Source organism: Crocodylus porosus, unplaced genomic scaffold, assembly GCF_001723895.1.
Source record: "Crocodylus porosus isolate Cpor-Errol unplaced genomic scaffold, CroPor_comp1, whole genome shotgun sequence".
Lineage (NCBI taxonomy): Eukaryota > Metazoa > Chordata > Crocodylia > Crocodylidae > Crocodylus > Crocodylus porosus.
Genome location: NW_017728933.1, coordinates 3,770,693 through 3,798,030, shown reverse-complemented (window position 1 = coordinate 3,798,030; position 27,338 = coordinate 3,770,693). Strand labels below are relative to the sequence as shown.

The 27,338-nt window shown below is 54.9% G+C and overlaps 1 protein-coding gene and 1 long non-coding RNA gene across 2 annotated transcripts in view; both read left to right on the top strand.

Moving 5' to 3' along the window:
* Nucleotides 1-27,338, top strand: part of TET3 (tet methylcytosine dioxygenase 3) — a 118,676-nt gene that overhangs the window by 45,526 nt on the left and 45,812 nt on the right. The gene's annotated exons all lie outside the window — the stretch shown is intronic.
* LOC109317363 lies at nucleotides 21-22,860 on the top strand. Its single transcript, XR_002103037.1, has 3 exons — nucleotides 21-3,542; nucleotides 18,365-18,368; nucleotides 22,849-22,860. It is a non-coding gene; the product is annotated as an uncharacterized LOC109317363 (long non-coding RNA).

Here is a 27,338-nt window from a genome sequence, read left to right as displayed (position 1 = left end):
CAGGGCTGGGGGGAGCCGGGATCACTTTTGGCTTGAGCCCCAGGAGCAGGGGAAGGGAGAGAAGTCCTTGGGGTTGGTATGGGCTCCAGAAAGAGCCGGCGGATGAGTACTAGATGCTGCCAGGCAGAAGTGTCTCCAGCCTCTCGCTCATCAGGCCCATGGTATGCCACGAAGCACTGCCAACCAGCTGCCTTACATGTACCAACCTCTTCCCCCAGCCCTAGCAGAGTTGTTGAGGGAAGGGATTGATGGTCTCTTGGCTCTCCCTGAGCCTCGTGGGGGCATTCCCTGGGCTGCCTCGGGATGCTACAGGTGGGGAGATACCAGCTGCCTCAGACACCGGGGTCCTGCACCGGAGTCCCTGCGGCATGGCGCTGGTGTAAGAGCAGCTCAAGAGGGTATGTCTCCATCTAGGAGCTGCGGATAAAGTCACAACCAGGCAGATTGGCCTGGCCTGTAGGACAGAGCATGGTGCTGCCGCAGAGCTGGTGGCCGGGGGCTGGACATCTCCCTGGGCTTGTAGCCTACACAGCTCCTACTCCCCCTGCTCCACTCCCTGAGCTGCAAAGCCCAAGCTGGTAGCTGGGCACATGCACATAGGTTCAGCTTGGTCTGAGGGAGGAAAGAGACTTGTTGAGCCCAGAGCAAAAAAGGTTCAGTTTGGCTTCTCAAAGAGTTCCTCTTCCCCTCTCTTCCTCCCACCCTGTGCTTTGGAACCTGCTTCTTGCCTTGTCTCCAAGAGCCTTTCCACTTCCCAGGCCTGGAAAGTGTTTCCTTCTGCAGCCACTGCCTGCCAGTTGGCTTCCCTTGCCGGCCTCTCTCCCTCGTGCCTCACGGCGGGCAGGCGGCGTGGTGGGGATTCGCGCCCCGGCTTGGCCGCAGGCATGAATGAGCGCAGAGCGGCCAGGCTGCTCGTGCTTGTTAATCTGCGGCCTGTCTTTCTGCCCCTGCACTGTCAGTGCGCGCGGGAGCAAAGGGGACAGATTTCACTGCCTGCTGTGGGGCACCAGAAGAGCAGTGTGGTGCAGTGGTTATGGCACTGGGTGTCTCTGCCGGTGTGGCCAGCCCTATGTGTTTCCCCGCTGGGTTGATAAGCTCCTTCTGCATGGGACCTACCACCTGTGTTAGCAGCATCTCAGGGCCACGAGCTGATTGTGCACAGATGCCAATATTGATGTAGGGGCCTAATTGGTGGGAAAAGGTTCTAGCTGAAGAGATTTACCCAAGCTTAGAGCAGCAGGTCTTAAGTCCCCTGTAAGCACCTGGAATCCTGAACCTTCCTTCCTTTCACGTGACTCTTGCGTGGTGCTCAGCCCTCACTCCTCAGCAACAGAGTGGCATCAAGGCCTTGGCCAGGGTAGGGTCCCTGCTGTGCCCAGTGCCATACAGATGACTAGTGTAGGGGCATCCAAGAGGAGATGTAGAGGAATGGTGCCCATTAGTGTCCTGCAAATTGTACAGTGCGGCCATAGAGGGAGAATTTGAGCAGGTCCTTCATTGCAGGAGAGGAGTGGTAGAGGGCGACCATCGTTCCTTCCCCTCGATGGGTGCTGCTGACGGAGGAGCAGGATATCTAAGACGTTCTTGTTCTGAGCCATTCTTGTGCAGCCTGTAAACTTCTCCTCGTGGTGAAAGACAGTTTTGTTCCAGGCTTGCAGCGCGTGCCCGCTCGGCCTGTCACGCCGCTGGCCCCGCGGCTGCCTTTGTCTCCGTGGAATGCACGAGTCGGGGACCGTGACCTCTGGAGGGGCCAGTGCCTTCCTCGGAGAAGACCCCGGTATGGGCGCAGTGGCTGCTGGCCTGCCAGCGAAGAAGCAAATGTGTGCATAAAACACCTCCTTCCCCAGCCCCAAGAGCTACCAAGGCTGTATGCAGGGAGGCCAGTATTCCAGCCCCAGAGGGAAACTGAGGCAGGGGCAGACTGAAGCCGTGTTCCCATGGGGAACTCCTGTACACTCCGGGAGCTGGGCTGCAGAGAAGCCGCGCAGCCTCGTCCGCTCGTGACTTCCGGTTGACTAATTAGCGCCATGGGGTGACCTGCCTCCATGCTAATTAGCCCATCACTGTCACCACAGGGGCACGCCTGGATGCCCAGCCTGTGGCTATGGAAGCCTCCTGCCTGGGGACCCACAGGAGCTGACTGTAGACACAGCCTGTCTGGTCACCACCTGAACTGGAGCCGAGCCAAGATGTCTGCTTCCCAGCCTGGGGCTCCGTCCTCTGGGCTTGCTCCCTTGCTTGTATCATGTTGTCCCATGTGATTGTGGTCTGGAGGCCAGCCGAGGCCAGCTGCTCTGGGGTCATGTATTGTGCAAGCCTCAGGTTCCCAGGCCGGGTCCAAAGTACAGGGAAGGGAGTGTTTTTGTACTCTGGCCTGGACAGACAGCCCTCAGGTCATGGTGCAGTAGGAGCGATGGTCTGGGGGTGCTGCACATGGCATGAATGCCTGGAGAGCTGGTGACCTGCAAGCCAGGTGGCTGGGGAGATTTCCCAACTGTCACTCAAGAGTTTGGGGAACGCGACTTCATTTCCCTGATGGGTCCAGAGTTTGGGGAATCTCCCAAAGGCTGAAATCTCCCCTGTCTGTCACTGTTTCATTCAGCCTGGCCAATCGGTCTCCAGCAGGGTCTGTCGGTGTCAGATTTTGTCTTCTCTTCTCCTTTCGGCTTAGATGCCCTCCCTTTCAGAGATGCCTGGCGATAAGGGATGCAGGTGTTGCTATGCAACATAGCTCCTTTGAGCTAGTAGGTAAGTGAGTGGTACAAAAGAGCTGCAGATATGATATCAGTTGCAAAAGGAAGGTGCCATGCTGGGCTGGTTTGCAGTGTGACCTGCCTCCCTCTGTGCATGTGTGTGGAATCTGCGCTTGGTTGGCTGAGGCGATGTGGATCGGAGATACTCCACACCAGAGCTGGTTGCAGTATTTGGGTCTAACCCAGTGAGTCTCAACCCGGATGCTGTGAAATGGTTTTAAGGGTGCCATGATGTGGGAGCGCAGTCAGGTCTGTGCACACTTATAGGGGATTGATTTCAAGTAGGAATCCTGAATGTCAAAAACATTCCTCCCAGTTGCGTTCTGAGTTCTTTGTAACAGAAGAATTGCTCCAGTGTTTTTCTGTCGTTAAAAAAAAGCTAAGAGCTGGCATTTTCCAATGGGGCCCTTGTGTCTAACCAGGGGTGTCTTGCATCTGCAAACGATGGGAACCACTGGTCTTACTATTCCTTCATTTCAAAGTGGCTTCTTGGGGCAGAAAAAGGGAAAAAACTCCCAATATTTTTTGTGGAAAGTTTTCCCTTGTGACAGTTTTTCATTTCTTCTTCCTCACTTGCTGAAGGCAAAATCCATTTTTTCCCCCCATGGGAAAAAATAGAATCATATTTTTGGATGTGATGTTTGTTGTTGTTGCCTATACAGGCGATCCTCACCATTCGCGGGGGATACGTTCTTGTATCCCCCGCGAACGGCGAAATCTGTGAATAAGGAATTGCGTTCATGAATGCCGTCTGCGTTCATGAACTCAGTGGCCCCGGCGGCTGGGGGTGTGGCGCAGTAGCGGGAGCGTGGCAGCGGCAAGCGTGGAGCTCCTGAGGAGCTCCTTTAAGTGTATTTAAGAAGCGGGTTCAGCATTTGCGAATATTTGAAACTGCAAATGTCGAACCCGCGAATAGTGAGGGTTTCCTGTACTCAAATCCTCCCTTCCCCATAATACTTCTTGGAAATGGTTTAAATAAAACTAAAAACAAGACCCCTATTTCTGGTTTTGATTTGTTGCTGTTGATGATGCAGTACACCCCCTCGGGGATGTGTAAAAATAAAATAAAAAATGATTCCAAAATCCCAGTGAAACAGAATGGCGTTTTACCTGCAGGTCTTTTCCAGAGATGCTAATTACCAACCCCCAAGAAAGTCACTTCCACCTCCTGTCCCATAGCAAACTTTTTACTGCTGAGGCTCTGAGGCCAGTGGAAAAAAAACAGAAGGAAGCTTGAACACCATGGCTGTGAGCTCCCTGCACAAGGAGGAAGGTCACCCTGTATGCCTCTATGCTCACTTCCCCATATCTTTCCTGGGAGTGTCAGCTCTTTGGGGTAGGACTCGCCTTTTTGTCTTGCGTTTGTACAGTGCCCTGCACAGTGCAGCCCATGCCTGGGGCTTCTGGGTTGTACCCATTTAGAGCTGGGTCATACATATTTATCAAAGAGGGGTGAGAAGTGGAGGCACCTTGGCTCCATCTCTGGCAGCTCATCATCCCTCTGGCAGGGGCTGACTCCCAGATGGAAGGGGTTCAGCTGTGACTGAGTCCCAGGCTTGCTGCCTGTCTGTGCTTGGAGGATCATGGCCAGAGGTGAGCCCTGGAAATCTGCTGCTCTGCCCCCAGCCTCTCCTCCGGGGAGAACAGGCCTCCTTAAAAAGCTTGGAGTGCTCCAGCTCTGCATGTCCTGGGCTTCCTGGGACATCCCATCCCCCTGCCTCACTGCCCCAGGGCCCAGGAGGCAGCAGCCGGCTGCCTGGGAAGGGAAGGCTGCTTGTGACTTGGGCTTGCAGCTTGCTTCATGTGGTGGGGCCCACCCGCCTGCCAGTTGCGTGCGCAGCAATGAATTTTCCAACCTGCCTTTGGACCAGATCCGAGGCAGATGAACAACAGATGCTCGGAGCACCCAGCCTTGGCCTCAGCTGCTTCTAAAATGCTTCCTCGTTGTCCTGTTAGCGAGCCATCCCTAGGAACGTCCAGTGCTGGAGCTGATGCAGCCCAGAGGTCACTCAGATGCTGCCACGGGAAGTCTGTTTTGTTTGCTGCGCGCGGCTCCGTAGGTCTAAAGTCCATTGATCTGCACTTGCAAGTCCTGTTCCCCTGACTTTCTGTGGAGTTCCCGGGGCTTGTTGGGAGCCAGCGTGGAGGAAATCATGGTCCCGTGCAAGACCTTTTGTCTTTGCTGCAGCCCATTTGCCCACACTCATGTGTTGCCCCTCCTCCCAGCCAGACTTTCACCCCTGGGCTCTCGCTTCCTCACTGTTGGGGCCACAAATGGGAACACCCAAGAGCTGGGCCTGACCCCAGATTCATGCATGTCTCAGTGTGCCTGTGGCACCTTGATCTGCTGCTTTTTCTCCTGTGGTGGTTAGAAGCAGCCTTTTGGGGCTGACTGGGCAGCTTCCATGTGCACCGCTGGCTCGGAAAACCTGGACCTCTTGTCTGGGGTCCTTCAAGCTGGGGGTCACCCCATGCGATGGGTTTCTTCTCATGGGACTGTTTAGCTCATGAACATCTCTGTTCATGCCAGGTGCTCTTTCCACTCCCAGGTGTCTGCCAAGACCCAGCCATGCGATACCAGGCAGAGGCAAGGTAGGGCAGTGGGAGGCCTGGGGTAGGTTAGCCCCTTGGGCTTTCTGTGCTCAGCTCTTTGTCAGCTCAGTTCAGCACTGGGTGTCAGCTCCAACCCAGCTGGGGATTGTGCCAGTGCTCCTGCTGGGACTTCAGCCTGGTTAGAGGGTCCTGCCCCACCACTCAGGATCAGACCAGCATCATACTTGAGGTCAGGAAGGAGTTTTACCCCATGGTTAGATTGGGGTGGACTGTAGAAGTTTTGCTTTCCTCTGTAGCAGGGGGCACAGCCCCTTCTGGGATCTCTCAAGTGTATTTTAACAACCTTTGCAACATAAGGATGGTGGCCATTGTGGTCCCCCTGCTTTGTCTGGGGCAGGCTCAGGTGTGATATCTGATGTTGGGGAAACTGGTAGATGTTGTGTACCTTGATTTTAGCAAGGCTTTTGATATGGCCTGCAACAACATGCTTCCAGGCAAGTTAAGGAAGTCTGGGCTGGATGAATGGGCGGTAAGGTGGGTAGAAAACTGTCTGGAGCATTGGGCTCAGAGGGTAGTAATCAATGAGTTGATGTCTAGTCAGCAGCCGACATCAAGTGGAGTGCCCCAGGGGTCTTGGGGCCAGTTTTGTTCAATGTCTTCATCGACCTGAAAGATGGCATAGAGTGCACCCTCAACAAGTTTGCAGATGACACCAAGCTGGGGGGAGTAAAGGAATCTCATGAGGTTCAACAAAGACAAGTGCAAAGTCCTGCACTTAGGACGCAACAATCCCATGCACCAGTACAGGCTGGGGGCTGACTGGCTGGGCAGCCGCTCTGCAGAAAAGGCCCTCGTGGTTACAGCGGACAATAAGCTGGATAGGAGTCAGCAGTGTACCCTTGTTGCCAAGAAGGCTAATGGCATACTGGGCTGCATTAGTAGGTGTACTGCCTGTAGGTCAAGGGAAGTGATTGTTCTCTATTCGGCACTGGTGAGGCCACATCAACTACCTGAAGGAGGGTTCAAAGGAGGATGGAGCTGGACTGTTTTCAGTGGTTGGTGGCAGATGACAGAACAAGGAGCAACTGTCTCAAGCTGCAGCAAGGGAAGTTTAAGTTAGCTGTTAGGAAGAATTTTCTCACTAGGAGGGTAGTAAAGTACTGGGATGGGCTACCTACCCAGACAGGTGGTGGAGTCTCCAGCCTTGGACCCTTTTAAGACCCAGCTAGACAAAGCTTTGGCTGGGATGATCTAGTAGGGGCTGGTTTTGCTTTGCGTGGGGGGTTGGACTAGATGACCTCTTGAGGTCCCTTCCAACCCTCATTTTCTATGATTTCTGTGTTGGGTCAGGGTTGACTCTGTTGCCTTGCTAAGTGGTTAGAGGATGGTTTGGATAGGGATGATCTTGACTCAGCCGGGGGTTGGACTAGATGTTGCCTTTGGAGATCCTTTCCAGCCTGGCTTCTCTATGATCCTATTATCTGGACAGCGGGGCTGTGAATAGAAAGACATGAAGAGCTTGTGAGAGGATATGTGTGCTCTGTAGGCAGGGATTTCTGAAGCTTTTGGAGCGTGGCTGCCCAGGTCTGAGCCTTGACCAGGTTGGGGTAAATGCATTTGGGATTTGCAGTGGGATATGCTACTGGTTGCCCTTGAGACCCTGGGCCTGTCCTGCACATGGCTTTAAGCTCCCACCAGTGACTACATGGTAGAAGGGTCTGCATTTAATTCTGCTCCACAGCAGCCTACATCGGGGCACCCCATGCGTAGTTATCTGGACTGACATGGGTGTTGGGGAGGGAGCAGTGAGGGCAGGCCATGGGGTAGGACAGCGAGGCTGTGGAACAAACCTGTTCGGCCCGCCCAGAAGACAGAGGCTGTCAGGGAAAGCCTTGAGTTGGGGGGGGACACACATGTTAAAGAGGTGGGGGATCTTCCTTCCTTCCCTGCAGCCCTGCTGCTGTGGTGGTTTATGGCAGGGTTGATGTCTCCCTTACCATCAGGCACTGCTTTATTACCAAGTTGTTTGTCCCCATGCATTGCGAGCACTGGGTAACCACATGACTGTTATTATAGGGCTGCCTGTGAGTGTGGCTGTGTTCACGCCAGGGTATGAGCCTAGGGCTGCCTGTCTTGGTGAATGGTGGCAGCTTGGCTTGTGCGTCGGTCGATTCCCACTCTGGCTTCAGCCTGGAGGGCTTTGGGGCCAGGATGGAGCAGAGCAGAGTAGAGCAGAGCAGAGCAGAGCCCCCACACCCCTGCTGCACCCAGAGCTGGTGGCGTGGGGCTCCCCCCAGGCCTGCTTGGCGGGGCCAGGCGGGTGCTGGGTTCCCCTCGGGTTGCAGCTGCCAGGCTGCACTCCCACAGCCAGCGCTTGTGGAGCTCCCGTGGCGCGGCTGCCAATGTAGGGAAACCACAAGCTCGGTGCCTGGCCTGGCCGGGCTCCATTCCTGAGCTGAGGAGCGCGGCAGGGAGCCAGTGAGGCGCATGTCTCTGGGAAGGCTGAGGTTTCTGGCTGTCAGCGTGCGTGTCCCTTGCTGACCTCCTAAACACCCTCTCAAGCACGGTCCTTCCCCACCGCGGCCCAGCCTGAGAGGACTGCCCTTCCGCCTCCCAGCCTTGCACGCCTTGTCCTCCATCCTCATGATGTGGGCTGTGGCTGGAGATGGCCTTTTCCCCTCGGTGATCCTCGCCTCACTTTGGCCCTTTGCTGCTGGGATTTGGTCTGGAGAAGGCAGTGAGGTCTCTCCATTGCCCAGTGAAGTGGAGGAGTTGGACATCGGCAAGTCCCCTTCCAGCTGCTGCGGAGCCTCTTCTGGTGTCTCCTCTGTTTTGCAGTGGCTTTTATCTCCAGTCCCCCGAGAGAGAATCACCTGTGAACTGCAGGTCTGGAGCAGAGCTTTGCCTTGCTGGGTTGGGATTACACCAAGAAATGGGGCCTCTTCTTTTGGATTTTCCCCACTTCTGGCCTCAGGCCACCTTGGAGTGCCCCTTTTATCCCTCTGCCTTTAATGAGCATCCCCTCCCACCTTGGCTTTTCTCCTCTGCCCTTTGGATGACCAGGGGGAGCAGGCAGGCCGCCTGTCCCAAACCCTCTGTGACATCGGCAAGATTGGAAATGGGCCTGAGACACTGGACAGCACCGTCTCCCACTGCAGAGCAGGCATCGGTGGTGGCTGGAAGCTCCTGTCTTTGGACCTGTCAGCATGATTAGCTGCACTTGGGCAGCAGTGAAGAGGCAAAACCAGATGGGAGGAGCAGGGGGAGCCATGGATCTTTGTCCCAGGAGTAAGTAGCAGTGTGGCAAAGTGACAGTGTGCTGCCCTCCGTGGAGTTGCGCCTGGAGCTCATGCTTTTCCCGTGCGTTGGTGGTAGAGGAACAGCAGCACTGGGGAATCCTGACAGAGCTGAGGTCGCCTCTGCACTGACTGCCACCCGGATGCCCTGCATGTGCCCCAGGGAGCTTGCAGCACAGGCAGAGGTGGTAGGGGAAACTGAGGCACAGAGGGAGTGTGGGGAAGTGACTCCCCCTGGGTCACCCAGCAGAGCTTGGGAGCAGAACCCTGGTGTCCTGAGTCCCTGTGCAGAGCCTTATGTGCCACCTCTCCTGCCCCCCCCCCGAAGTCCTTCTCTGTGGCGTGGCTTGTTAAGAAACCAGCTGGTGTGCAGTGGCTGAATGGAGGGGCAAAGGTTGGTAGTTGGCACTGAATTTACTCACTGTCAGTAGTCTTTTAGCAAATGGCTTATGTGCATGTCATGTATGTGTGTGTCATGTACATGCATGCATCCCTCCCTTGCCATATGCCGGCAGCCTCCTGAAAGGTTGTCCTTTGGTGCAGGGATTGTGTTGCTCTGTGTGTGCCTACAACATGATCTGGATTGGCACCTGAGGGCGTAGTCGCAGTGTAGACGTGAAGCAATCCTGAACAGGAGCAGCCTGCTTCCCCCGCCCAGTGCTAACTCTCTTGTGTCTGGTGGGTCTCTGAGCAGCTCCAGTGCCAGGGCGGGGTCTGAGGGCTGGCTGAACTAAGCCAGATCCATTTTGAAGCTGCTCCTGATTCTGGGCTGTGGACCAAAGCCAGCAGGGTCTGTCTCATAGCAGGTGCAAACAGGGGAGAGGCTGGGCGGCAGGCATCCAGCTGGGAGACGGCAGTGTGCCAGGGCCAGGGAGGGCTTTGCTTGCCTTTTTATTCATGATTCCTGCTCCTCTCAAGACGGCGGAGCAGCTCACTGGGGCTGGAGGGGAGCAGTTGTCTGAGATGTGCTCAGTGTCTGAGAACAGGAGTGTGGCATGTTTTCACCCTCTGCACACACCTGTCTCGGGGGCTCCAGGTTCTCCCGGCCTTGGCCAAAGCAGCGCGTTTTGGCACGGGCAGGCACCTGGGTTTCCTGAGAAAGTGTGTGGGTGTGGGACACGCGTGGGTAGTGGGCATGCTCACAGGCGTGGTTTAGCATATGCATGCACACGGGTGTTTGTGTGGGCAGGATCCCGTAGGCTGGCCTGTGGATCTCAGGGGCCTTGTCTTTGAACGCAGGGGCCAGACGTGCTTCGGGGGGCCTGTGAACTCTGGTGCATTCTCTTACAGCCCTCGCAGGCCAGCGTACGTCCCCTGCTCTGGCGTGGAAACCCAGCACGAGCAAGCTGCTGTGTGTGATAGGATGAGAAGCGGCCTGATGGCAACATTGTGCCAGTATGTGGCCTGCCCCAGCACTTTAAATGTCCCAGACTAGCGTCATCCCAGTCCGTGGCTGGGGAAGCTCGAGGTGCTAGGAGACAAGTGACTCATCCACGCTCATGCCCAGGGGCTGAGCTGGGAAGAGAACACAGGAGTCCTGCGCCTTCCCCTGGTGGGACTCCCTCGAGTGGCTCCCCGCCCCCTTTAGAGCTGGGCGTCCAAACTGCAGCGTCTTGACTTCCACCCCCTGCTCCAGCCCTTGGCCCACGCTGCCTCACTGGCTCAGGGGACCCTGGCATGCTTCCCTGCGCCTCCAACATGCCCGCATTGACTCACGCCGGCCCAGCCCACGTTAATGTTTAATTTCCCTTTGTTTCCCTTCGAGGAGGCAGCGAGCCCAGCGCTCCTGGGCTGGGAGAGAGCCAGGTGGGTGTGCAGACAGCTGCAGGCTGGCTCCCCGCTCCCGTGTTTGTGCTTGCCTCGCACGGAGGAGCTAGGAACAGACGCCGTCCCATCTCTTGGAGGTGGCTCTGATGAGAACCGCCTGTACTCAAGGTGGGGACCCGGGGGACAGAGGCTGCAGCCCCCGGTTCCCCCCAACCTGCAAGGCAGGTGTCTTGGGGCACTTTTGGGAGCTGCTGTCTGTATGGGCGTGTAGAAAAGGAGGTGGGGAAATGGTGTGCGTGCACACAGACACACACATGTGCTCCTTCACGGGCTCAGGGCTCAACCCAGCCAGTGTTTACCAAGGAAGAGGGATTTAAAACCTGTTCCCCTGGCTTCACCCGCTGTTGATTTTTCATGTGGCCAGAGTGTGCGGCTTGGAAAGGGCAGCGAAAGCAGCACTTGATTTATGGCCAGTGGGGACGTTTGCTTTGGGCTGGGTTTTTTTCCCCCTCGTTGCACACTGAGGACATGGGGCTGGTATGTGTGCAGATGGGGCTGGGCCTGTCTTTTTAGGAGTGAATAAATGGCCCTGGGTTTGCGGTGGGATCCTTCCTGCGAAGGAAGAAACGTGCTTTCTCCTGGTGAAGGAACATCAGCCCAGCCCTCAGGTTTTCCTCGTATTTGGTTCATTGCTGGGTCCCAGCATCCGCGAGAAGAGCACGGTGCTCTCATCATTCAGAGGCTGAGGCAGTAGCATTTCATTCACATGATCTCGGTGAAGTTTGTGCTGTTTCTCTAGACTCCCCCATACGACCTTACTGTCACTCAGGCCCTGGGCAGATGAATCAGCATTGCTCACTGTAGTGCTGTAGTGTAAAAAAGACTGGTGGAAAAGCTCAGTGGAAAGATGATACAGGCTCCCAAAGGAGAAGGAATTGGGTGGGGGGGAACTCTGGGTTAATAACCCTGATTTAGGATATGTTCATTTCCATCCGTCCTGGAGTACCCATTTGATTCAGGCAACCAGGCTACTGCTTGCCTCTCTGCTGCCTAGCACTGAAGTTGTATTCAGCTACCTCAGGTTAACTGTGCGTGTGTCTGCTCCTGATCCAAGTGTACTGGATACGAGTGTATGAAACCCATGTGAATGACACCGGGGTCTGCGCTGGTGTGTCTGGGACTCTCAGTTCATGGCCAATATCATTGGTGTGTGTGAGAACAAATGCAGTAAAGACTGAGGTGCTTGGACATTGTAGTAATTGGGGCGGGGTAAGAACTGTGGAGTCAGACGTGGGGAGGGGAGAGCGCATGTGGAGGAGCACAAGGAAGCTGGTGGGATCTCTTCCCTGGCTGGGGTGTGTAGAAACCCAGCCGAAATGCCCATGCTGAATGCACTTTCCCAGGTAATGACTCGTGAGCTTCCCCGCTTACATCAGAGCAGGAGAGAGTCCTGGAGCGAGTAAGCGGAGAGACGGGTGCCTGGTTGCTGGTGCACTGCCCCAGTGGGGACCTGCGCTCAGCTGGGGCTGGGGGTCCGAGGGCCAGTGGAAATGCCACGGTGCCTTTGTGGGATGTCATCAGCTGCGGCCACATTCCTCACAGGGACCGGATCAGGGCTGGGTCTGGGGATCGTAGGTTTGCCCTGGGCTGCCGTAGCAGGAGACAGCACCGGTTTCTGGCCCTTTCTGCCAAGGATACCGGCTGGCCACGTGTGGGGATTGCTGCAGCTGTGGTAGTAGCCAGCCCTGGATACCCTGGATACCAGACAGCTTTGTTGAAGCTAGCAGCAGAGCGCTGATGATATCAGCAGACATCTGGTCTGTAGGGTTTGAAGGTCAGCTTCTGAGCACCTTGCCTGTCTGCACTGCGGGAGCTCACCCAGCAGTCCCTACACTAAGCTTGCGAGGCTGCAGGGCAATTGGCACCGGGCTTTCATGAGACTCAACAGTTCTTCTTTGGTGTCTTCCCCTCTCCCCTCCTGCCCTTCCAAAGCAGAGGCATGGAGGGTCTGTCTTGGGGGCCCATCTCAAAACCCAGTGCTGGTGTATAGTGATCCTGGGCCCTGTCACAGAAGAAGGAGTCAGCACGGACCCTCCTGCTGGGTGATTCATCCCCCCACAGGCGAGTGGGGTGGGCCTGCTAAGCAGAGACCCCATGGAGAGTCAGATGGATCAACTGTGGGTTCACAGACCTGTGCAAATCACAAGTGAGGGCACTTTGAGGGCTGATGTGGAGCATGGAGCTGTGAGTCCCAGTGTCTTCAGGAGCCCTGGAGACCCCCCGAGCTGAAAGACAATGGGCAAAACCTCTGCTCTGGTTATAAGTGCTGCATGAGCCTTGCGCTGCTCCCCTGTGACCCTCCTGAGGCCTTGGTGCCTTGAGGCCAGATTCTTATTTGCCTTGTTGCTTGGCTCAGGGGACCCAAATCAGGGAAGAAGGCCCTGTTGTGCTAGGTGCTGCGCATTCCCACTAGTAGGCGGGGTTTCCTGTTCCTCAGAGGTGGCTGCTTTAAGAGGAGGGCCTGCGGGAAGATCGACAAGCAGAGCAACAAGCTGTCAAGAGCCCAACTAGAAGATCCCAGCAGTGGGGCTGTGTTCTGCTTGCAGCCCCGAGGGCTTGAGAAGTTACCCCAGAAGCAGGAGGCTTCTGTGTCTGGAGGCAAGGCGGGCGCAGGGAGTCGGTGCCAATGTGGAGGGTCTCTCTCAGACTCCCTGTGAGCGCCGACCCTTGGAGCAGTAGGGCAGTCTTCTCTGTTTCTCTGCTCAGGATGGGCTGGTGGTCTGTTTCCTTGTGGTCTCAGTGGGTGCAAAGGGATGGCAGCCCAGGCAGAACGCAGCCAGTCCAGTTGCTCTTCTCATGGCCACGGCCCTCGCACCACTGAGCTGGCGCCTCTCTGGAGACGCACCCTGACAGGGACAACAAGGGCCCATGTACTCCTCTTCCAGGCACCCAAGAGACAGGCAGTAGCAGCACAACTCACATGTCCCACAGCAGCTGCAGTGGCCTGTGCTTGAGTCCTGCTGTGTCAAAGGCCAACCCTGACATCCTGAGGTGGGTGCGGGAACCTGGTCATTTGGGCTGCGAAGGGAAAGGCCTCTGGAGGGGATGCAGACCCCATTCCTGCTTTCGTAGCCGGCAGCTAGTCTTCACCGTGCCTGCCCTGTCGGCGTTGGGCTCTGAGGGACCTCTGAGATGAGTGCAGTGGAGGAGATGTGGGGTGCCAGATTGTGTGTCCTCAGTGACGGTCCTCTCCTCTCCACATGAGGCAGGGCCGGCTCTCCTTGAGTGACGAGACCCTAGCAGCACTGCCGGCAAGGAGGGATGTGAAGCTGATGGGCTGGCTCTCCCTGGTTTGAGGCAGCAGGAATCTCCCTTGGCTGCCATACAAGGCATTGGGGAAAATATTACCTACCCACCCTGACGTAAATCATCCCCTCCTTGCTGCTCTGACCCGGGTACCGCGGAGCCCTGTGCCAGCAGGCGCTTACCGAGCCGAGGGCCTCGTGCTCTGGGCCCTGTGCCCCGCGGCGCGTGATTGGCAGGGCGACCGTGCGTCGGCATGTACGGGGTAATGACTCTGTGAGCTTCCCCGATTACATCAGAGCAGGAGAGAGCGCCAGAGCGAGTGAGCGGAGAGACCGGCGCCTGGTTGCTCGTGTTCCCGCGTGGACCACCCCAATGGGGACCTGCGCTCAGCTGGGGCCGGGGGCCCGAAGGCCAGTGGATCTGCCACCGTGCCTTTGCAGGGATGCCGTCAGCCACGGCCACGTTCCCCGCAAAGCTGGATCAGGGCAGGGGACTGCAGGATTGCCCTAGAGCTGTTGTAGCAGCCACTGACACCGGTCTCGTCGCAGGACAGTCAGGGGGCATTTAAGGTTCTGCACCTGGAGCCCGAGGCAGGAGGGTCTCGGGGCTTGCCAAATGCTGCCTCTCGCGCCTGTGTTTCTCCAGATGGCTTGTCAGAGGCTTCCTCCCTGAGGCTGTGGCCTCCCTGCTCTGAGCCCCACAGGTCCGAGGTGGGACAGTGCTGCCTTCCTCTCCCTCGCTGACCCTGCTCTCTCTGGCTGCTGCCATTCTGGGGCTGTACGTGCACTGTGCAGGAGGGATAATGGCCCCCACAGCTGTGCGGCAGGGGGAGGGGGAGGTGTGTGTAGGCTGAATAACTAGAGCAGTGTTTCCTCCTCTGCGGTCCTTAGTTGTGGTGTGTCACGTTTTCCTTTGGACCCTCCATGCTTCCTTTTCCTTTGGCTTCTTGATTCTCTCTGCTTTCCCAGCGGATTCTGCCAATGTAAGTGCGCTCCCTCTCCCTCTCTCTTTTTTCTTTCCCTCTTTCCCCTCGCGCGCCGCTTTCCCCGGCTTGTCTGGGTCGTGGCGTGCCTTTGTGGCTGAAGAAACCCTGGCACTGGCAAGCTTGTGTGTGAATGCCCGTGTGTGTGAGCCTGTCTGCTCACTGGGCACAGCGTATCTGTCTCCTGCATGGAGGGATTAACGGGCAGTGGAGGTGGCGGCGCCAGCAAGTACATGTCACGTTTAAAGCACAGGATTCACAAACCGCAGGTCACCTGCCAGGCGTGGTGCTGGGTTGGGGCGACCAAAGTAGCTTGGGTGGGGGGGAAGTGAGTCCCGCAAAGCACAGGCAGCGCCTCTGCGCTCTGCAGTTTTGCTTGCACTTTCTACAATCTGGCTCTGCCTCCGTGTGTGTCCAGGCAGGGTTGTGGGGGAGGGAAGGAGGGAGGTTCAGTTTGCAGCTCTTTTGCTTTGCCCACTGGGGCATCAAAATAACTCAGGGGGGAGTGGGGTAGAGAGGGAAAGAGAAGCACATGCCCCCAGCACAAAGGTTGCCCTGTCATTTGTCAGGTTCTGCAGCCTTGCAGTGGGGTTTCCCCACAACGATCTTAAATTATAAATGGCCCCTGACTTCTGTTCCTGAACAGCTTAGCTGCATTTGGAAGCTGTCCAAGGTATTTTATTTTTCCCGGAGACATTTAAAGAACCCAAGGGCTTGCTGCTCCTTAAGGGAGTTATCCCCTCTTAAAAATGTCGAGTGCTCCCATTGGGGCTGGGGGGGATTTAAAACTTTGGCAGGACAAAAGCAAGGGCATTGGTTTTAGGAAGAATCTTTAATGGTTTTTGGGTGGGTGTCAATGAAAGTCAAGGCAGCATGGCTGGGAAAGCCAGGGTGACTGTCTGTGGGAGCTGGGCTTCCTTGGTGTTAGGCGAGGCAGAGAGAGGCACAGAAGAAATTATTTTGGCCTGCCCTGAAATGCAAAACCTGCAGAATCTACCCACTTCTTCAAAAGTGAGGGGGAGTTGTGCTGCTGACAGCTTTGGGTGAGTGGGGGAGAAGGGCAAAGACGTAGATCTGGATATTCGCCTCTCTCCCCACCCCCTCTTGTGCACTGCAAGGGAACAAAGGAAGCCAGGCAGAAAAGCCACGAATGTGCGGGGTTTGTTAAACAAGGGGTCGCTTTGATTGGCTCTGCTGGGAGGGGGGAAAAAAATCTGCCTCTGATTTGTAAAAGCCATTAGATGGATCATGAGCCCTTTGGGCACTGGCTAGCTCAGCACAGCGGGGGCTTTGGGCCTATGATCTCCCTGACTTTGGTGTCCCCCATCCCACTGGAGGCAGCATGGACATCACGCTCCCTACTCTTGCCGTCCCCGGCACTGTCGTTGCAATGCAGGGTTTGATTGTGCTGTGCCTGGACTTCGTAGGTCCCCGTGGGTTCATAGGTTCTCAGGCCAGGAGGGAACTGTATTGATTGTCTGGTCTGTCCTCTGGTACCATGAAATCTGGAGATGCTCATCCTTGTCTCTTGCCAGTAACTTCTGGTTCTGCTCAAACAGAACACAGAGAAAGAAACGCCCAGGCTTGAGTTGAAGTGTTGGAGCAAATGTCAGTGCAGTGGGTTTTCATCCTGCTTCTTTAATGTAACCCCTGTGTGCTTGGGAAATACAGGGAGAGGAATGATTTAACTCATACCTAAAAGGGCACTGTGTGTCATCATCCTGGGGTAGCAGCTTGTGCTATGTGTGAAGCATTAGCAGTGTCCCCAGGCAAGCTGGGTGTACTATGCTCTTTCCGCTTTGCTCTGTAGATGTCTTTCTCCTGCAGTCAGCGAGTTTGCACTGCCGGCGAGTGGCTTGCTTGGTCATGTGCACCTGAAGGACACATCTTACATGCATATAGGCATTGTGGATGCCCAAGGCTGGCTTAAAACCAGTGCAGCAAACTTTTTAGTGGCTGTGGCTGTGTCCAGAGTGCAGAGGCAGAGTTCGCTGATGTTCTGCATGGGAATCTGTGGTAGGGATGGACAGCAGGAGGCTTGGGACAGTTGGAGGGAAGAGCAGGTGCTGTCCAGGTCTCCCCTTGCCCTGTGTGTTAATGCATCTGTCTCCTGACATGCCCCTGCTGCTGTCTTCACCCAGGGATCTGCTGTCCTTGTCTCTGAGCTGGCTGACAGCTTCTCTACCCAGGGACTTGACATTTGCAAATCAGCAGGAGAATGATGCTTGACTCTGGTGTGTCATGTGGATGCTTCCTGGTGGGGGGGGGGTGTCTCCCTCCCCCATTCCCTCCGCACGTGTGTTGAAACCAGGCACTGAACTATGACAGCAGGAGCAAGAACAAGGCCGCTCTTAGCTTCCTCTCAGGCCCCTCTTTATGGAGCACTTGGATTTCCCTGGCAGGTGTGAACTCGTTGCGTTTAGGACCTGGCTGTAATGGTTTGGTGCTCAATGGAGGCAAATGACTTCTCTGCCCTATGTCGTTTCCTTTGCAGCATTTCATGGCTGTTCCACTTAGGTTCTCCCCACCCTGAGCATGAGGCAAAGCTCAAGGTTTTTTACAAAAAAATAAATATATGTATGTGTGTGTGTGTGTGTGTATCTCCGCCAAGTAGCCCCTGTGGTTCACTTGACAGCTCAAAGCACACTTGACAGCCCATTACACAATTTATACCACATAACGGTGTGCCTGCGCACCCATGCCCATACCTCCATCCACTGCCCTCCTCAGAGGGTCTACTTCTGAAAAAGTCTATGCCAAACCCTTCTCCACCAAATGAGGTCTGCCATTTCTTTCCTGTGGTCCTCTTCTGTCTTTTTGTAGTACTGCTACATTTCACAAGGTGAAGCTCAAGGAGAAGAGAGCACCTAGGGGAAGAGGGAGGCAGAACTTCCCTGCCTGCTCCGCATTGTGTTAGGACATCTCCCGCAGACGAGCCGGGGTGGGATTTCCCAGAGAACATGGATGTAGGCCCTAGGCTGCAAATGAAGTCAGCCTCTGGCGGTGTCAGTGGGGATGCTGTCGTGGCTGTGCCGCTTCATTGTGGGTGGGGGTGGCCTGGCGTTGTGTCTTCCATTCCAGGCGCCCCCCTGCCCCACACAGCTAGTGATGCAGAAGAATGGAGGTGATGGGGTGGAGGGGCAGAGAATCTGTCCATGGGACGTGAGCCTCTGCCAGTATCTAGGAAGGTCACGAATGCCAGGGTTTGAGGGTCTGATCGAGATGATGGTCATGAGGAGGAAGGGCAGGATGAGAAGCAGGATAGGCTTGGGGATGTGAACAGACGTCACAGCTATACTGGAATAAGGCCTGACAGTGTTGCTTTTCTGACTGCACGCTGCTGGGTAGCATGAAGGTTGCAGACCTTGTAGCCTGAATGCTTTTCTGCGCAGGAGCGTAGCTCACGTGTGTGCCCTCGGACAGCATCTCTGTTGGACCCGCTGACGCCTGCTCCCCAGGGGTAGCTTCCCTGCCCCCTTTAAAAGCAGTTGGAAGTTGTGTCTTTCTAAAGCCTTCATCTTGGCATCCATCTGACAAGACAGCTTCCTTCCTGAGGGAAGTGGAGAGGGCTCCCCTTGCAGGGTTGTTTCAGACAGGATTGAACATGGGTTTGGGAGGCCAGCTGGCAGTAAGGGTCAGGAGGATATGAGGAACTGTGCGTGCACGTGTGTATGTGCAGGGCTGTCTGCAGTGTGGGTTTCCCGAAGCGGGGTATGTTGTCCTGAGACTTGCAGAGAGAGGCATGCGTATGGGGCCCATGCAGCAGGGTGAGGTGAGGACAGCAAGTGTGGGACGTGCTACCCCCACGCATCGGGGAACGTGAAGCCACAAGAGGCTGCCTGGGTTTGGCTATCCCAGGGGACATCTCTCGGAGTTGTCTGCCTGCAAAAGGGGTCCTGGCAGCCTGTCTCTGCTGAAGCTGGAAGGAGATCGGGGTGGAGGGGGCTTACCCCAGTTCTCCTCCTTTCCCTTTCTGTGGTCCGTTTCTCAAGCGCTCCCTCCACTTCTGGACAAGGGTCCTCCCCGGGTGGCACTCTTGGTAGAGCCATGGGCCCAGCAAGCCCCAGGCTGGGAACACAGAATTGGTTTTGTTCCTTATTTTCCTTTAAACAGGCTGGTACGTGGCTTCTGCCCTTTGAAGCCACAACGGGAAGGTCTCCTCAGAGACCAGTCCCTCCAGCAGCCCGTGAAATTGCTCTCAGATGTCTCCCTGACGCTCCATTTGGCGTGTGTGGAGGGGATATAATAGACTGCTTGTCCTACCCACATTTGCGTCGCGTTGCACAGTACTGCGCGGAGCGCACAGGAGGGGCTCCCCCCCCCCCACTCTCTCAAGACACCCGGCTGCTTTGGAAAGCCGTCTCTCAGGCAGTGCTGTGTTGAGGCGTTCCCAAAAGGGCCAGGCTTCGCCAGGAGCTTTCCTGTTTTGGTGGGAAGTTACCTCGTTTGGCCTCTCCCTTGTTCCAGGGTCAGGAAGGGTCTTGGGCTGTTTACTCTGGCCAGCAACTCCCTGCTCTGTTCTCACTTTGAAGTGGGGTCTTCCGTTCGCAGGGAAAGCACGTTCAAGAGACGCCTCTTCGCCTCCCAGCCCAGAGCCGAGGTGTTGTGGGGACCGGTGAGGAGCGGGGGAGAGAGAGACGCACGCATGGCCCAGGGCAAAAGCCACCTCAGTCCATTAGCGCGATGGCTGTGGGTAGAGACGCTTGGCTGGGCTGCTGAGGGTTCTCGGCTGGAGGCTTTGCAGTCTGTATGGGATACTTGCCCCCTCTCTGAGCATTTTCTCATTTCTCTTGTGGACACAATCATTTCAGCTAGGGCTGTGCGAAGCTTCGGTCGCTGATTTGATTTGGAGGAGATTCGGCCTGATTCAGCAGCCGAATCTTCAAACCTGAATTGAATCAGGAGACCGATTAATCTCTCGAGGTACGTAGAAAAAACATATGAAGCTGTGTCTATGGCCGAACCGCTGATTCTCCAAATCAGAATTGAATCTTTAGGTTCAGCTTTGGCCAAATCGAATTGGGACAGTGATCCGAATCAGCGAATCCAATCACTGTCCCCCAAATCGGGCCGAATCTGAGTCGAGTACTGCCCACTTCGCACACCCCTAATTTCAGCCTACTCCATGCTCATTTCAGGGGTAGGGGGCAAGGGAACTGGAAGTTGGCATGTGTGGTGAAGGAGTTGTCTGTCTTCTAGTGAACTGAAAATAATGTTCATGAACCTCCCTGGTGTTGTGGCTGTGGGGGATAAGATGGAGGGAAAGACGTTTTGTTGGAGTTGGCGTTGGCGTCCTCGCCAGCATGATGCAGAGGCCTCAGGCCGAGTGAGCCGTGAGGTGGAAGGATCCCCTCACCCCTGACGGGGCACCATGGCATGGTAGCTGCCCCTCCTGCCATTGCCTGCTCTCCACCTGTTGCAGGGACCGGTAGTGTACAGGCCTCTTGGTCTGGTGCCATACCCACACCCAAAATAAAACAGGTTTTTCATCGTTTCTCTGCCTTGTCTAATCTCTGAGCCAAGACCAAGCCCCTCCTGCTGATAACACCCAGTGCACAGAGAACTGTTTCCTTCAAAGCCTGCTCTGAGACCGGCTCCCTCCGAACTTGGGTGCTGGCTGAGCTGCACCCATGCTTAGCTGGGAGGGCAGTAGGAAACCCCAGCATGTTGGACACCCACAATTCAGCTTCCCCCAGGTTTCTTTTGGTTTGTTATAGGCACAGGGTGAAGTCAGCGTGTGCCACGCAGGAGTGCGTGTGTGTCTGTACCTCACAACCCCCTTGTGAGCCTCATGCCCTTGTTTTCCAGAGGGGACACTGAGGCACGGAGGGAGGAATTGACTCAGCCAAGAGGAGAGGAGCCCTTGTCAGAGCTGGTTGTCCTGCCTGCCAGTCCTTGCTCAGGGCATCCACCCATCAGTCCTTCTGCTGTGAAGTTAGCATGATGCCACCATGGCAGCAACTTGCTGTAGTGCAGTGGCCTGTGAAGGATTTGACCCCCTTTGCTTTGACTCCCTTGTAGGAGGGATGGGATTGTGCAGGGAGAAATCCTGACTTGGCTTCTTTCGGGAATGCACAAAATTACCCTCTGGGGATGCTGCGATTGCCATCTCCTCCTTCCCACTCGTCCGGTGCCGAGATGCTTCTTTCAAGCCAAGTTTTTCTTACAGTCAGATATGGGTTTGCCTCAGTGTCTATGCCCCCTGGGAGGGATGTAACATGCACTGGGACACAGCCAAATGACTGATGGCTGAGAGTCGCCAAGCGCTTTCAAGAGGGGAGGACACTGTCTTTGGCCATGGCGCTGAACTCAGTGGACTTTGCCAGGGGTTAAATTTGGCCTTGGGAATAGATCAGGTCTTTTGGAGGCTGGTGAAAGCCCTGAAATGGATCGCAGCAGTAGCTCTGTCGAGCAGCCGTTGACGGGATGGCTTCTGGAGGGTGCGGGGGGCGAGCAGCGCATCGTGCATGTGCATGGGAGGAACGTAGGGTAGGATTTGGCTGGGACATTTATTACCCTTGATCTCACAAGGAGGAAGCGTGGGCTGTTACGCTGACCGTGAGCAGATGCTCTCTGCCACGAGCCGGGCTGAGATCGTGCCTGCTCCTTCTGCTAGTGATTGCAAGTCCCAGTCAAGCCATGCCAGGCTCCTTTGAGAGCTGCAGGTGAATTGCAGGGCTGGGAGGAGCCCCGGGTCTGTTCCCCTCCGAGCTGACCGGACCCAGCTGAGGGGGGCTGCATGCATTCCCTTTGGGAGGGTTTCCTCCCTAACAAAAGGTGCAGAGTTGTTTTTCCCAGTGTGGCTTTGTTTGCCTCAGCAGCTTGGAAGTGTCAAGTGTAAACTTCCCCCTTCTAATGTGTCAGTGGGGTTGTTTTTTCCCCCTCCTGTGTAAATATTTTCCTTTCCCTTTTAGCGGGGCAGGAGAAAAGTGGTGTGACCTGAATCTAAGGTGCAGAGGAGGAAGAGGGAGATGACACAATGCCTTTTGCTGGTGTTCCAGGATCACCAGTGAAATGCTCGAGGCATGGAAGTGGCTGCATCCATCAGAGCAGCTTTTAGCAGTCAAGTGACTGATCATGCTAGCATTTGAGCAAGAGCCTTTGGGGTGCGTCTCGGGGTCTGGGGTTGACTCTGAGGCCAAATGCTGTGAGGGCTGTCCATGGCCTGAACCCAGCAAGGGAGTGGGGTGTAGTGAGGTGTCCCCATCCTAGGGAGAAGGGAATGGATGACTCCTTGGTCTCCACTGAGCATGGCTGGGGTTGTGGTTTCTTTCGTGAAACTTGGGTTGCTGCTGTGATTGAGATAGGGCCACCAGTTGCAGAGGACATGGGGCTGTACAGGTTGGTCCCCTGGTGCAGGGGGACGTCCTGCAGCACTCTTCCCCCTGGGGAATATCGCGTAATGGTGAGCGTCTAGGCCTGGAGGGAGCCTGTAAGATGGGCTACGTGTAGGATCCAGTAGTTTCCCCTGCCTGGGTTTCTGGGATCCTGTCATGGGCTTGGACTCTGAAAGATGAAACCAAACTCAGTTTGAAACCAGAACTGAAACCCCCTTTTCCTGCTGGCAGTGGGAACACCGAGTTGCAAAAGACCATCCCCTTGCATGGCTGGAGCAAAGCTGGCCGTGCCTTCACCTTGCTGGAACAACCGTGGTAGAGCGGAGAGAGCAGGGTAGCCCTCAGGAGATGTTAAGCTGGCCATGGAGGGCTTAGGAGTCCTTTGCAAGGAATCCTTTGTCAGGGCAGCAAGGGCAGGGGCATTCAGGCTGCCGCCCTCCTCCTGGGAGTAGCCGAGCGTTACACAATGGTGGAGATTAAGGGGGGAAGAAACCCAACTGCCACAGAGACCGTGTTATGCCAGAAAGCTCCTTGTCTGCAAGCAGCAGGTTGTATTGCTCCATAGGCCTCGCTCCGTGCTGGATGCATCAGTCTTTTATGCTGCAGTGGGCCCCCAGTTTAGGCCGCCTCTAGTTTGGTTGCTGCCTGGATTTGGCCTAGTCCAAATGTCCTGTCCCAAGCCCATGTCAGAGGGGTCCTAAGGTACATGGTGTATCTGGCACACACCATGGTATATGCGGTGGCAGGGCTAGGCTCAGTCCAGAGTCAGATTGTTAAATAGGCACGTGAAATTTCTACTGCTGTGCTGACCTCAGCAAGGCCATGTGCTCTGTTTGACTAATACTGTGATGAAGGAATGACTGTGCGCCTCAGCGTCTCTTGTCAAGGCGCATCCTAAGCTGGAGGAAGTCATCTCTGAGGCCAAGTGAACTGTGAGCCCCAGCTGCTGGCCTGTGCCCTCTTCCACAGACAAACCCAATGTGTAAGGCACTGGCTGCCCTCACCCGTGCGAGCTACGTGAAAGTGGTGAATCTGCATATGTGAATCTTAAGTTTCTTTCTGTTGAATCTGCTCATGCCAATTTGTGTCTAGTTTTACTTTAGGAAGCAGTACTCGTGGCAGAGATGACATCTTTTATTAGACCAACTGGATATTTGCAAAACAAAGTGTCTTTATTTGCAAGCTTTCAAGTGCAAACACACTTCCTCAGACATAGGAGAATGTGAAGATTGTAAAATTTCTCCAAGGTGGAAATAAAAATTCATATTTCATTGGAGAGCTGGAGGTGTTGTAAGGTCTCCTGGCTGGAATAGTTCATTTTGTGCAAATTAGGCTGAGATAAAAGTTAGAACAGTCTGTTTAGTTTTACTTTATGTTTACAATATATTCCATGCTTGGCAGCACTCTTTTCAACACTTGTGGCTGGAGTCATTTATGTGCAGATGCCTTGGACAAACATAACAGTCCCTTCAGCCCCTTTCAAAATCCCAGCCTTAAGCAGGGGAGAATCTAGTCTGTCCAGCTGCGGTGCTGGAGGCTTCCAGCATAATGCTGCCTAGAGGGTAATGCTGCCTAGGGGGTAGAGCTACCTGGAGCACTGGGGTTCTTGGAATTGCTGTATATTTTGTGAGGAACAGGCACAACCTCTTCCTCACCCCTCCCAGAACATGGGCTCCCATCGCTGCCTGGTAGGGAGACACTTTGCGCCTTCCCTTGAAGCAGTCAGTACCAGCTGCTTTCAAGGGCAAGATGCTAGACTTGATGGACCATTGGTGATCCCCGTGTTTCTGTGAGGAAAGAGCAGGAGCCCCTAACGGAGTGCCATAGGACAAGCAGTGATCTGCGGGAGTCAGACTTGCCCAGTGGGTGGCTTGGGGCTACAATACTGGATGGAAAAAACTTTTTGTACCTGTGCTGAACAGGGCAGGTTTGCACCAGTGGCATGCATTCTCCAGGGGCTTTCTCCAGTCTTGATTAAAACAGACCTGGATATCCAGGTTCCCTCCCCAGCGTGTGGCTAGATGCTGGGTTGGTGTTTGGAAAGTCCCAGTAAAACACAGCTGAGTGGCATACAGGAACCCTCTGCAGTTTGCCCAGACAGGAACCACGGATCCAGGGAGCTCCGAATCCAGAGAAAGCATTTGTAAGGTGAGACAAGAAGACAGGGACCTGGGAACTGCTGCAAAGGGTCAGATCCCCGATCTGCTTTGCTTGTGATCCTGTCTCCAGCTCCACCCCAGCAGATTCAGAGGAGAGCGTGCGAACCATGCTGCAGGTAGCAGCGGTGCAATCCATCCTCAGCTCAGGCATCATTCTGACCTTGAGGAGGGAGAGCTGGCTCAAACTTTGGCTTGGGAGGTTTTGCATCTCTTCCTGCTGTTTCATGAGTGCTCAGTTTTCTTCTTGTGACCACTATAAATGGCCAGTCCCTTGTCCAACCCTCTGCGTTATTGGGGTCCCCAGAGAATGGCTCTCTCCATGCCGCCTCTTTGATCCATCACGTCTCTTATCGTTCAATGATCCTGCGTCTGTCAACGTTGTATCCGAGGCCTGCGGTGAGAAGTTAGTGGTCGTGCCAGGCTGGAGATGGGCCAGGCTGATAGGATCCTGGTTCTTTTCCTGGTGAGTTGGGTGGAGAGTCCTTCAAGCATCCCTGGAGCAGCCCAAGACCAAGCTGGATCGTGGGGAAAGGATTTCTCTTTATACCTGAGAGCACTGGCCCATCCTAGCTTCTTGGTGATTGCATTGGGTGCCAGGCAATCACACAGGAAGAGGCAGCCCCTGAAGGAAAACCTCTGCTGTCTTAATAGAGACAGGAAGGTACTGACCCAGCCTCACTCAAAGAGTCATTCAGGGGCTGTATCTCCTGATTCTCATCTCAGTGTCCCTGGCCACACTTTGCTGGAGAGCTTTGGAAGCTGCACAGCAGCTGTCTTCACTGCAATTAAGCTTCAGCAGAGATGCTTAGGAGACCTCACAGTCTGCACCTGTTGAATGCCATGGGCGAGGGGCAGACTGAGACCAGCAAGACTGACTTTGCTTTGGCTCCGAGAGGAGGGGTCCAGTTGCTTTTGCTGTTGGGAGCTCTGCTGTGTTTTTTGTGGGAACAGGAGCCAGGCCTGCCTTCTTCACCGCTATGCATTGTGGAGTGGGTAACAGTTGCAGTAAAGACTTCTGCTGATTTCAGCTGGCTTGGCATCAGGCCACTTGTCCCCCTTGGCCAAATTCACCCTTTGGGCAGGCAGGTTGCTATAGGATGGGGATGTTTTTGCCAGGCATGTACTGGGCTCTTTCTCGGGGTTTCCCCAGCTGTAAAATGTGGCTAACAATACCGTACAAGTATTGAGGCTTGTCAGGACTGTAATGGGGCTATAAGCATGGGCTTGAGCATGTACCTGTACTGATGTGGATTGCTGAAGTGGTAAGAAGCAGCAGTGTATTTCACTGGATGCTCCTTGGGGCCAGCAAAGTCTTGTTCTGTGTTTGTGCAATATTTGTCGTAATGAACCCCTGGCTGGGGGTCTTAACATGCTATTGCACTGAAGTTCATTAGTAACAATGGTCTTTGTCACCTTGAGCATTAAAGCTTCTGCCCGGTACATTTGTTTGGATGAATACGGGGTTTCTAGGACCAGGGGCAGGGGAAAAAAGGACAAAATATAGGGCCCGATGTGTTTTTAATTGATTTTATCTTTCTATTTAACTTGTCCCTTCAGAATCGGCATGTCCTCACACAAGGGCTTGGCCAAGTTTTGTTTCTCTTTGTTCTCTCCCTCTTGCTGATAGTTTATAAGTTTTTTTTTTAAGTTAGCCAGTCTCTTCCTTGCTCTCCATATGTGGAGAAATAGTGCAATCGGCTCTCCTCTGAGAGCAGTTGAATGCAGAGTCAGCACGTTGAAAGTCAGATTTGGAGAATGTTTCAGGTGACTTTTTTTCTGCAAGAATCTTTGCTGCCCTGTTTTTGCTCGCCCTGGTGAAAGGCTTCCAGGCAGATCCATTCAATGAGATTTTTGGAAAACTCGCTGTGTGTTGCTTTAAATTTAAAGAGCATTCACGAGGAGGCCTCTGTCCCTTTAAAGTTGCAGTCAGAGTCCCTTTAAAGCCGCAGTCAGATGCTCAGCTGGTGTACCTTGGCATAGATCCATTGATTTTAGTGGAGCTATGGTAATGCCTGCCAGCTCTGCGCATGCATTTAACTCTGTCCGCTCCTGGTGTATCAGTCAGGAGAGCTGCTGCTGTGGACCCCCAAACCTCTCTGGCTTGTCTCGTGGCAAATCTGACCAATCTCCTGCTGAGGTTTTGCGGCGTTAGGTCCACAGCATTTGCCCTGAGTGACTTTCCAGGCTAGGGAGCCTCCTGATTAGCTGGGAGTGGCTCAGATTTCCTTATGCAGCATTTTTGCTGGAGTAAGCACCAGTGCTTATCTCTAGGTTAGAAACCAATGTGAACTCTAGTGGAGCGCATGCATTTTGCAACTGGGTTTCCAGCAGCCTCCCGATCCCTGGACCTGCCTTTGTCTAAGCTAAATGAGCAGGGGGCTGGGACGATGTGGCATTGCTTACTCCATCAGAGATCCCTGGAGTCCTCTCCAGACACCCTTGCTCGTGGCGTGGCTTGTGGGTGGTCGAGCATAGATGTACCACATGCCTTGAGACCTCTGCAAGGCTTTGGAGCAGTGTTCAGTGTCAGAAGCAGTGCAGGGCTGGAGCAGGGCAGGCTCGGGGACCAGCAGGTGGGCAAGTGACTCAGAGGGAGAGGCAGCAGCATAGCAAAGGGCTGATCATTGCCTGCCAGCTTTCCTCCCTGGCTGGGCAGGGCCCCCTTCCTTGGGAGGGGGACCAGAAGCAGCTGAGGTGGCCCGCAGGTAAGAGTCCCTCAGCCCTGGGTACTGGGTGGGGAGATGTGTGCCAAGGAGAGGCAAGGCTGTCCAGGTGATGGCACTGGTGGAGTTTGCCCCAAAGGGCATCACGCTGTACTGGTTTTCACCCACGTTCACTAGCGCTGCAATCCCCTGCGCTTGCTGCGGCTCACGGGAGTGTTTGCCAAGCCGGGTGTAGCCTAGGCTGGAGACCAGATTAGGTGAACACACTCCCTTTTTTATAAACCAGCTCTATGCTGCTTAGCTCCAGCTTCCACTCCTACGCTGGCTGGCTCCAGCCCCTCCGTGCCAGGGGGAAGCCCTGCTGGGAGTTTCAGCAGAGCAGATGGGAGGTGTGCTGTCAGGCCAGTGCCTTTCTGACCAAGAGGGAATTTCTATGCAGAAATGCTCATTGCAGAAAATGGGCATTTTGATTCGAGTCCTTGCTCCTAATGCTTCCCCCTTCCTTTTGCTTTCACTCCTGCT